At 38.2% G+C, this 12,296-nt stretch overlaps 1 protein-coding gene across 3 annotated transcripts in view; it reads left to right on the top strand.

The window, feature by feature from the left end:
• The first annotated feature begins 2,419 nt into the window (after nucleotides 1–2,419).
• The window catches only part of dlgap1b (discs, large homolog-associated protein 1b), a 150,949-nt gene continuing 141,072 nt past the window's right edge, over nucleotides 2,420–12,296 (top strand). For all 3 annotated transcript variants that reach the window (XM_084102779.1, XM_084102777.1, XM_084102778.1), the window contains exon 1: nucleotides 2,420–2,594. The gene's annotated coding sequence lies outside the window, so the exon portion shown is untranslated. The remainder of the gene's footprint in view (nucleotides 2,595–12,296) is intronic.

The raw sequence follows: 12,296 nt of genomic DNA, 5'->3' as shown, positions 1-12,296 counted from the left end.
ATCTGGGCACACCAGACAACAGACTGAATGCTGTTATATTTCGTAAACCCATGTGTGTGCATGTTTCTTAGTTCTGCATGCATGTGTGTGCCTCAAATTACCACAAATTTCAAAACCACAAATATCAGCATTTCTACTGTCTGGTTAAGATTTGAGACAGAAGAGCTTGCCTTTGCAATAAGCAGAAGTGAGATCAACCAAAACAAACAAACAACAACAACAACAAAACAAACAAATATCAATTTATGTATAAACTTTATACCAAAACAAACAAACAAATAATAACATAATATATGTAGGCTAGATGTTTATTTCTCCCTAATCAAACACACCTGATTAAACTTATTAGCTCCTTAGTGGAGACATAAAAGATCAGAAATGGGACAGAAAGATCAGGATTAGGAGCCACTGAATAAGAGCAGTGGTTCATTTCCTGGTTCTGGTCCTGGTCCATGGTCCTGGGGGCCCAGAGATCTGTATATTTTGTAGTTCTCCCTTATCTGACACACCCAGTTCAATTCATGGAGCTCTATGCTAACAAGCTGATGATTTGAATCAGGTGTGTTAAATAAGGGAGACATACAAAATGTGAAGTGGGACTCAAAGATCAGGATTTTGAACCACTGAAACTGAGGGCACCATCCATCCATCCATCCATCCATCCATCCATCCATCCATCCATCCATCCATCCATCTCTCTATCTATCTCTCTATCTCTATCTCTCTCTCTCTCTCTCTCTCTCTCTCTCTCTCTCTGTCCGTCCGTATTATGTTTTATTAACAAAGTTTGGGAGGAACACGTTCAGATAATTAACCTAATTAACACAAGAGGAGCACATTCCGTTAATTAACTCAATTAACGATAAGAGGTAGCCTATATATACAGCATGCTTACCTCTGTTCCTTGTAGTGATGGGAAGTTCGGATCATTTTACTGACTCTCTCATTCGATCTCGTTCATCAAAATGAACGAATCTTTATTTGAGTCATTTCGTTCATTTAAGTGGCTTTAAATGTTATACTTTTAACAGCCAAATTCCCCGAAAACATCCACCTACGCAATCTCAATCATATTTTGAATGAAGAAATCATTATAATGCAGCCAAAGATAATTTACAGGGAACATAAATATTTAATTTACCTTCCGAGTCTTTGGTTCATTTGTCATGTGACGCACGCAATGAACGGATCGTTCGCGAACGACACATCACTAGTTCCTTGACAGAATTCCAGCGTCCCTCCACCTGGATGGGGGGAGTACTCTGGGTTGGGGCCAAATTCTGAGCTCGGAGCCCTCCCCTCGGACAGCACGTCAAATACACACCCTTTCCTCTATTTAATTATATGTAAGTGTAAACTCGTGAACATTGTATAGACGTCTATATAGTGCAGGTTCTCAACACTGGCCCTCGAGGTCCACTTTCCTCCAAGGCCAGAGTTTTGCTCCAACCTAAAATCCAACACAATGGCCCACTGAATACATTTTTCCAAAGCGAGCCAACTGGGGCTTGAGGAGTGAACAAGGCAAAGTTTACCTGAGTCAAGAGACTTTCAAGTTTAAGAGACTTTCAAAGTTTACCTGAGTCAAGAGACTTACCTGAGTCAAGAGAGTTCCAACACTGCTGTTCATTTCCCATGTTATCATATCAGACCACCAGCTAACTTTAACATTAAAGATATTTTAAATAATTTTCAGTTCAAAACTCACTTTCAGACACCAGCGAGTGTTTTCAAATAACTTCCTTACGATCCGATGGGGATTCTGATTAAGCTACTGTATGAGGCAGACAACTTATATGCGAAGCTAAAGGCTACCTATGCTAACCATAGCGTATAGCCTATAATAAGTGAAGTTCCTAAACGTAATTTCGGGAGGACCGAACCCATCTAATCCTTCATCAGCTGTGTTGGCATCCCTCCACCTCCCCAACTCCACCAACATAATTTAGGCATTTTGCAACCATATAGCCTATATATGCTCATCATCCAAGCATTAGTCCCACTCCACTGCAGACAGCAAGCCAAATACCTTTAACCTTATTAGCTTAAAGATTATATGGGCCAACAAATTCGTGAAATACATATATGTTTAAGGAAAATAACAGAGACTGCTGAAGAAAGTAGACAAATAAATTATATATAATTATAATCATCTATTTGGTTTCATGTTTTATCTCTTTTCCCTGTGCTTTTGTACCGGATTAATCTGCATATGTCATAAAAACATGCACGCAGGTTAACTCGTATAAATCATAACCCCCTGTTTTCTTCTCGTGAGCTTCCTCTGTTGAAGCTCTGCTGTAGTTTGACTCAGTAATCCATTCCGTGGTTTATCGCTGTCCGGCTTTTTCTCAGCATCTGATGCTGCAGCAGGACTGTGTGTGCAGACGGTGAAGCGCGCGCGGTAGTGAAAGGACTCGGCAGTAGGGGGACGTCCTATCCACCGCAAGCCGGGCTTTAATTCCGTTCACACAGCGAGACCCCAACAGAGTCCACCGCTGAGGTCCAGGCACCCTCCACCGTTACGGATTTAATGCTTGTACCCGGCTGTTTTCCCGAAAAACTGTGTTTATCCGCGCCGTGAAACTCTCGAGGTAAGGAGCGTGCACATAATTGACAGCTTAGTTTCATGCAATTGTTGGACGCTGTGCGTGCTTTTGCTTAAGCTCGCGCGCTGGTTTGGATGCTGGCCACTGCAAAGATGATTTCCAGTATGTAGATTAAAGCATATGTCAGTAGCCTATGCGTTATTGTCTCATCTCTCACAGTTTTATCTGGTGGGAATGGGTTTAATTCTCAACATGTCACTGCAATCGATCCTACGGCTGCGGGGAATTTGGACCGCACTCAAGTGACCATAAGGAGCGTCAGTGAACTGTTTAAGCCTGGTCGTTGAATTTTAGAGGTTGAACGAGGATGGATGTATCCTATTAAACACACAGATGGACTTTATATTGTTTTATACGTTTAGGCTTTTGGAGCGTCAAGATAGGGACGTGGAAAGGGAGAAGTTATTAGGCACTAATAACAAAGGCGAGGTATGCACAACAAGCATAACACGTCATAGTAAATAAATCGTCCTGTTTTCACAGCATTAACTATATCAGACTCGGGCAATTATGACGTCACGTAGTGTTGCGTTATAGCCCGTAACTGCACTGACAGCCGCGCGGAAATGTGTGCATGTGAATGTAGGGTGCATATAACTGCTTTTGTTCTGTTACTCTTTCATTACATATACAACTAATTTTGGAGCAACATGCACTGTAAAAAATATATATTTGTAATTACAGGAAAATTACTGGGCACAACTTCTATAATAAAACATGTCAATTGTAAGTTACATGGTCATATACAGTAACAGAATAATATATGCATATTACAATATGCCTATGTATACTTTTACAGTAGAATAATGCTGGAATTATGTTTTTATTAATAAAAGGTGTGTTAAAACAGCACACGTGTAAGCTCTGTGTGCCCAGAAATCACATAAATCTTGTGAATTTAGGTCTAAGCAAGTAAAAAGAATTTGTTTGTTTTTTTGCTAAAATACCCCAACAAACAAATAAACCTAAAAAAAAAAAAAAAAAAATCAATAGGGGAATGGCACTGAATAGGGGCCCCTGAACATGAATTGTACAAGTATGACAATAAGTGATGTGAATGGCTTTTTATCTGAGATTTTAGCTGTAAAAAGATGTGGATTTGGACATAGAATTTTATGTTTTAAGGTTTAACCTTTAGGGGTATGTTACATGTATGTTAATGTTAGGGGTAACATTAACATACAGGGGTAACATTTCCTGTTAAATCCAGTATGGTTCTGAGTTGTAATTGAAAATGGAAGAGAAAGAATGAGGAAGGGAATGAATATCATATGTGACAGGTTTCTAAAAGACACAAATTAAGCAGAGGTTTATGCATTTTTTTCTATCATGGTGCAAACTTCCCATTGATTTTAGTGTGTTGAAGCCATTTTCCTCATTAAGACTGTTGACTGCTCCTTCACAGGTTTCGTTTACACTCTGAACAGTCCTTTTATTCAGAGCTGTGTGTGTATTTGTGTACGAGACAGAGAAGGATCTTCTACCTCCACAGACCACACCACTGCAAATGCCTCATTTCTAGGTTGCATGCATAGAATCTGTATCTGCCAGGCTTACCGTCACACTATACTCCTCTCTTCATCTGTCAGCCAAAACACTTTGATGCTGTTTTAATTGTGACTGGTAATATGGTGGCCAGCCCAGCTCTATAGAATGACTTGATGCGTTTCATACTCAAATGTCTAAATGACCATCTGCACTCTATCTGGAGTAAAGTACTCCCCCCTAAACTAAAACTATAGCTGCTTCATATTTTAAATTATTTTTAACCTAAGAGCTATACAGTATGCACCCGTGTTTCATCTATCTATCTATCTAGAGTGATAGCTCAACTGGCTGCCTACAGACATGGTCATAAATAATGAATTATTTTTCTTATTGGTTCATCTCTTTGCGGCACATGGCAGTAATGAGACGTCTAAATAATAAACCAAACTTGCAGGACATTTTTTTTTTGCATGCATGCATGCATTTTCAAATGAGCGAGTAAGAAATACTTTGTCATAACGTCACACAAAATAAAGATAAAGAAAGCCTTTTACATAATATTAAACATTCATAAGGAGTGTTCAAAAGATCAACTGTTACGGTAACACCTTGCATTGTATTTTAATTGTAGATCTTTATGTCTGTGTGTTATTGTCAAAAATAGTGTTTTTATGGGTGCTGCCCTTGTATTGAATAATCGTAACTATATGTGTAGTCTTGTGCCTTGCATTCAGAGATTGTTCTTCATCTTCACGGTGCCTGCAGCTACACTGATAGCCGTTACTGTACTTTAGTCTCCGCGTAGCCCCTGCGTCAGGGCAGACCTCATACGATCTCCTCTTCGCTGTACTGTGCAGACATCAGACCCTTTATCAGTAGTGTGTACTTCAAGTCTATTGGGTGGTAAATTCGTGTCCTACTCATCTTTTTCAGCACAGTCTCACATCAGAAGTGTAGAGCCCTTAATCACAGATGAGAAATACATTTCAGTCCTGTAGGACCCTACAGCTGAGCTCTGGAGCATGACACTGGCAGCCAGGATCCTCTTCCAGCATTCCCAGATACTTTTTTCCTTCAGCGTTCTCTTCTGCTGCTTCTGGAGCGGAGGAGAGGAGCTGCCCGAGGGAGGTCATCTGAGCAGCCATCAGTCTCTTATTTCAGAATGATGGAGGAGAATTTAGAAAAGGTGGAATAAAGGACAAGTGTGGCTTTGAATGCTGAGACTGGGAATTCACTAATGTGAATTAGAAGCACAAGGCCTTTTTGGACTTTTAATTAGATAGGAAAGTGAACAATGATATAAAATGATTGAGAAGAAAGAATAGGAATGAAATATGTTCAATTTAAAAGAATTAACCAATTTGTTTTGTTAATTTAAAAGAAGAAGAAAAATGCCATGACGTAATAAATTGTGTAACTGAAACTTTTCATTGGTATTTAAGAAGTGTTTTTCGTTGGATAATTTTTAAAGTGCTGAGCACAAAGCCATGATGGATTTTCATCTTCAAATGATAAAAGAAAAATTACAAATCTTTGGTCATATGCTGAAGATAAGTATACTATAATTATCTCCATGTTGACCATTGACCTCTGCTGAATAGGGCTGGAAATTGCACTTCCTGATTCAATATTTCAACAATATATAGGCCTAATATGTATTGTGATTTATTCTAAAAATGCATGTAGCATTTTATAAATGTTGCCTCTCAATGTCCAGGATGTTAATTTCTGAATAACTTTAAATATTTAATAAAAAAAAAAGTGAATAATAAAAAAATTATACTTTTAAATAACAATAAAATATGATTTCTTTTTTTTTTTTTTTTTTTAATGACAGTTTTTACAATTGCTAGGACCAATTTCTCAATACTTAGATCAAACACAAAATGACTGCTTTAAAATTACATAAATTCTTTTGTCAATTAAACTCAACTTCCAAAACTCTGTGCGCTTACATGGCAATTTGCACGTTTACATACTCTTTCCAAAACCATTTAACTTAAGTTCAAATTCAAAAAAACAAAACAAAAAAAAAACTATAAAAACAATTAGATGTAGCTGAAAACATACACAGGTGTTAGTCTTTCAATTTCATTACCATCTATAAAGTTCAACAGTTGGGTCCCGGGAGTAAAAACTCCATACATTTTCCCCATTGGAAAATTTATTTTTAATAATAACTTATAAACCTATAAACCCTGTAAGCTATGTGGTTGTCAATCAGTAGAATATGCTTCTGCTAAAGCCGTCAGCCCTCCTTATTTTTTTTTTTTAAATAATTGCATTTAACAGTGGATTTTGAGGTGGAAAACTACGTTACCCACAATGCTATACAGAAAATTCCACCAGTCAGACAGTTGCGACAAGCAAAATGTGCCAAAACTGTTCTTTAGCTCCACCCACTGACCCTAATAGCCAACCAAACGTTAGTCGACAAGAAGAGGCTTGGCCGACCAAATTAGTATATTAGTGACAGAAAATTCAAACAATTGGTCAATGTGGTAAATTATGTCGGGAAGGAAATCCAAATCCATCATCAACATCAAACATGGCTTCTGACAGCCATAAAGCACTGGGCATGTTGCCGTCCAAGGCCACTCCCACCAGTCTGGTGGGAGACGCTTAACCAGAGTTAAACACAGCCTTTCTTTAGTAGGAAATACTTCTTGGCAAACTTTTAGTCATAATGGTGTTGACTTGTATTGTTCCTGGTTGCAAGAATTCAAAGAGTAAACGTTTAGTGGGAGTGAGTGAATTTCGGCAGTGGCTAAAAGTTGCAAAGAATCGTAAATTGTTCTGTCACCGAAGCAAAATGCTGTCACGTACAGAAATCTGTTGCCATAGTGTTCCATTTTTACCATAATGCTGTTTAAAGAGTATAGTACGACTGTCAGGAGTATGTTAGTTTCATTGTGTTCTAGTTGTTTTGTTCTGTCTCTGTTTGCCTGAGTTTCCTGTCATTGCTAGTTTCCATGTTTGTTAATGAGTTATGCACTTGTTCCCTGTTGTGTTAATGAGTTTTCCTTAGTTGCTTGTCTAGTGTTAACGTTATGTTTAAGTGTGTAGTGCTTTGTTTTCCCTGATGTCCGTGAAAAGTTAGTTTGACCGTCTTCCTGTAGCTCACCATATCAAAACACTTGACCTAGACAAGATTTGTAAGATGGAAAATAAAATGGATTTTATTTTACTCCCCCTATCTGGATCGCTCGCTCTGTGTATTTTGTTCGAGCCTCAACGAGCGGTCAACCACTTGTGAACAGTTCTCGGTGTGTGTGTTTTATTCATCTTCATTTGTCAGCATCACTGAGCATACATTACATCCTTTAAGCAAGCCAGGGGTTATATTTATGATGTGTGTGTGTGGAGCGTTGTGTGTAAGGGAATGTAAACAGACAGTAATAACCCAGAGAAGACAGAAATGCACTGCCATCAGTTCACTTCAGTGGACTCACTTGGCACTAATGAATGTGATTTTACACACAGACACGTGACTATAAGGCAGCCTTCTTTGAGATTCTCTGGCATGACTCGGCACTGTCAGCCTCACAGGCCTGATCTGTCACTACCACAACACATATACAATCAAACACCGCAAGAGTGACTTTAAAGTCTGCGTGAACCGGAAGTTGTAAACGACTTTTCTCCAGTGTTGTGACGTATTTCCCAGTGAAAGGGAATATTGAACAGAGGGCAGGGTTTTACTCTAGCGCTCCTCCTCTCCATCTCTCACTCATAGCAGACTAACGGTTTGAGCCGTCAAACCTACATCATCAGAGAAGGAATGCCATTCCAGACCGGAAGTAACTTTTCAGACTTTGATTAAAGATTACGACGGCAAACATTTTTTTTTTCTGTGTATTAACTTGCACGGATTAATTTTTCACCACAAGACTAATATGCGCTAACAAAGTAAATAGGGTCAATTTTGATTTCAGTTGGACTTTAAAAAGGAAAAATTACAGGAGACAGTGTAAATTTTGCAAGTTAAACATAAGAGGGAGAGAGAAAAACGCAGAGAGAAAGTGCAAAGTCATTTTTATTTCGTGTCAGGGGTTTGTTTGAAAGAGATTTCTTTTAGCCTGTGAGATTCAGTCTGCTGCCCAGAGACTTTCTGAAGAACAGTGGATTTTTTTTTTTTTTTTTTTTATGCTACCTCATTGTTTTAAGGTAGGCCCAAACTAAACGATTTTTAAAATCTATTCAGATTTTCAAAATGTGAGAGACCACAAACAGGATGTTACTATAGTGTGTGGACTGCCGAGATGTGACCAAGACAGCACGCCACACACTAACAGATTCCATTCACAAACAATCAGATTTCTGACTGTAAAACAGTCTTGCAAAATCTCTCGCGGTCAAACGTGACTTAGGAGACAAACATGGCGGACGACGGGCTAGAAGAAATGGCGATAATAGTGTTTGGATTGATTTTTACAGAAAATTTGTGGAGACAAAAAAAAAGGAAAAAGATTTGGATGAAGTTGTGTTATTCTTAGTCTTCCGTCAGCTGGCTTTCTGAATGGGTATCGCTTCGTTCCACCGTGACAATCAACAGAGTGCATGTGTTTGTCCACATAACAGGATTTCTGATCGTAAATATCATGTTGGATATGATTTGAGATCGGTGCGGCCCCGACGTTCTTCTGAGTAGATTCAATCACACTTAACATATCACACCACATAAATCTGATAAGATAATCTGTAGAACCATCAAGATAATCTGTTTCGGGACTTTACCTATAGGATTGCCTGAAGAGGAGAATTGGGAAAATGTATGCAAAAAAAAAAAGTCTAATGAAGGATCTGAAATAGTTGAAATTACAGTGTGTATATCACTACTGCAACCATACCATAATGTACTTTTTAAAATAGAGTTAAAGGATTAGTTCACTTCAGAATTCAAATTTCCTGATAATTTACTCACCATGTCATCCAAGATATTCGTGTCTTTCTTTCTTCAGTCGAAGAGAAATGAAGGTTTTTGAGGAAAACATTCCAGGATTTTTCTCCATATAGTGGACTTCAACGGTTATCAACAGGTTGAAGGTCCAAATTGCAGTTTCAATGCAGCTTCAAAGGGCTCTACACGATCCCAGCCGAGGAATAAGTGTCTTATCTAGCGAAACGATCAGTTGTTTAAAAAAAAAAAAAAACATACTTTTTAACCACAAATGCTCGTCTAATTACACAAGTTTTTCACCCTACCCTACATATTCTGCCTACGTTAGGTTACCGCCTGACCTTTCCAATGAGATTACGTAATGCACAAAGTCGTGGATGTGCAAGAAGAGCATTTGTGGTTAAAAATATATAATATATATATATTTTTTTTTAAATACGTTTTGCTAGTTAAGACACTTATTCCTCGGCTGGGATCGTGTAGAGCCCTTTGAAGCTGCATTGAAACTGCAATTTGGACCTTCAACCCATTGATAGTCCACTATATGGAGAAAAATCCTGCAATGTTTTCCTTAAAAACCTTAATTTCTTTTAGACTGAAGAAAGAAAGTACATCTTGGATGACATGGGGGTGAGTAAATTGTCAGGAAATTTTAATTCTGAAGTGAAATATACTCCTTTAACTATTATATTGCGTAAAGCATCGCTGACACTCAGATATGAGGTGAGTGGACCCAGTTACCTCACCCTCAAGTGCAGGAACCAGTGGTCTCCAATACAAAAAGGCAGATTAGGGAGTATTATTCAATCAAGGGAAAGAAGGAAGTGACAGCATATTAAAGATGACATACAGATGCTGATGAGCCAAAAAGTTATTTCAGTCCAGCTGAACAGTCAGAAGTGCCTGCTCGCCTCAGATCAGCTCTTGTGTGTGTGTGTGTGTGTGTGTGTGTGTGTGTGTGTGTGTGTGTGTGTGTGTGTGTGTGTGTGTGTGTGTGTGTGTGTGTGTGTGTATGAGAGAGGCTGTATTGTCAAGTTGCATATTAATGTTCATTTGCATCTTTGAAAATTGGTGGCGCTGTGTAGATGCTGCTTTGTGGGTCAATGTTGCGCTAATTCCCACAAACACTTGAGGTGTTTTTCTCTGCAGGAAGTGGGGAAAGTACAGTTCATGTGAGATTTATGAAAAAGGAACATTGAATAATTGACGAAGTGGAGGTGCTCTTCCCTGACTTGTTCTTCTGTAGCTCTGCGAGACCCGCAGGCTTTTAATGCATTTAACTCTTAGAGAGGCACATGACTACAGGTTGTGTGTTATGTGTTAAGCAAGACAGAAAAAAGCATAGAGTCAGTGTTTAAAAAGCAAAATATGTTTAATCTAATGTATCTCTGTTTAGCTCTCTTGCATTGTCCTACTTTTAATCGTTTTTGTATCAGCATTTTAAGCATTTTTGTTCCACGAGCAGAACGCAGAAAATGAAGTAGGGGAGAGCGGGGCACAAGCTAACCCTTTTTGACTTTCTCAGTTTGTGTAAATCCACTTGGGGTTCAGAGTATTTATTTTTTCCCACATTAATTTCCCATATGTCTAGTACAATTATGTGGTTTTGTTTCATTGTATACTTTTTTCTTGATTTACCCCAAAAAAATGGAAGTGAAAAAATGTGACAACATGCCCCATAGGTGGCACATACATTGTAACATGACTATATGACAGCTTAAAATGTAATCTGATCTAATAATAATAATAAAAATACATATAAAATAATGGCATTTTTTAATAATTAAAAATAAAGTAATTTTTGAGTTTGACAACAAACACCGCAAAACATAGCTATACAGCATAGTTCAACACATAATAATAATTAATCATTTCTGAACATTGACTCTCAGTCTTTATTCACCTTTTTCTCGTGGTTTCTCAATAGAATTAATAAAAGTATAGAATAGCATAGTTCTATTAGGGGCACATTGTAACACAGTGTTACAACATTCCCCTACACAACTGGAATTTAAACCTTGTCTTCTGCTACTTAGCAAAGCATTACATAACTATCCCAACTGTTAAATAACAGATATAAGGTTAAAATAATATCAGAATTAAATAAACATAAAACATTTATTTAAGAAATGTACTTTTGCTATGGATAAATGATATCTTCCAGATCTTTCAATGATATCTTCCAGAGATTTTTTTTAAATTTTGGCACAATTATTTTTCTATATAGTGTCGATATGGCAACTAGTAAATACACTAAGTTTCGTCATACTGGCATGTGTGGAAAGTTTTAAACCATGTGTGTTACAACTAGCCCTGCATTAGTTTGTGTCCCCTACACCCAGGCCTTAAAGGTCCCATGACATGAAATTTCCACTTTCTGAGGTTTTTTAACATTAATATGAGTTCCCCTAGCCTGTATATGGTCCCAAAGTTTCTAGAAATTTTAATCGGTGTAAATCGAGCTTTTGCTATCTTTCTCTGCCTTTGAGAAAATGGAAGTTCAACCTGGCTGATCTTGAATCTCCTCCTTATGACGTTATAAGGAGAAATGTTACCTCCCCTTTCTCTGCTTTGCCCGCCCAGAGAATATTTCTCGCCCATGAGAAAATGAGCTAGGAAGTAGAACGCGTGCGCGCGATTTTAGTTTGTCCACGAGAGATATCATGGCTTTTGAGCGAGCAAAGCATAATAATTGCTCAATAATTGGATGTACAAATGAACATCGAATGGTCAATACAGAGCTGGGCTTGCTGAACGTCGGACAAGTAAGTCAACAAATTATATATGTGTGTTGTTTGTTACACGTAGAATGTGGCTGTCACATTAGCTATGCAGCTATTACAGTTACTTGCGCTAATGTAAAGGTAGACAGCATCAAGTTACACACACTGTAACGCGAGTCACAGTCATTTGGATAACCGTTCTCCTGTTGGTTATATGGCGCGCGCGATATCCGCATTTCAAGATCGCAGAGCTTGATGTAATTGTAATAAGATAAATTACAGACGTTACAGATCTCTCATGAAAAGGCAACAGTAGGCTCGCGTTAGCTACATGATAATAACTGTAAACCATCCGAATAAAGTACCGTATCCAGACATAATATTTTAAACTAACCATTCAGAAACGTCCTGCTGGAGCCGCTGAGTTGCAACTTCTTCATCCATTGCTTCTCCATCTGGATCAGATTCTGGGTCAAACTGAAATGCTTGAACGACTGCGTGTCTTCGTACCATTGCAATATATCCAACATAAACAAACATGCATGGTACCGTTGTGCAAGATGGTCATAGGCCACA

This window comes from Abramis brama (assembly GCF_963993115.1).
Source record: "Abramis brama genome assembly, chromosome: 24".
Taxonomy (NCBI): Eukaryota; Metazoa; Chordata; class Actinopteri; order Cypriniformes; family Leuciscidae; genus Abramis; species Abramis brama.
Note: the sequence above shows the minus strand (reverse complement) of the source record. Positions and strands in the feature narration are given on the sequence as shown.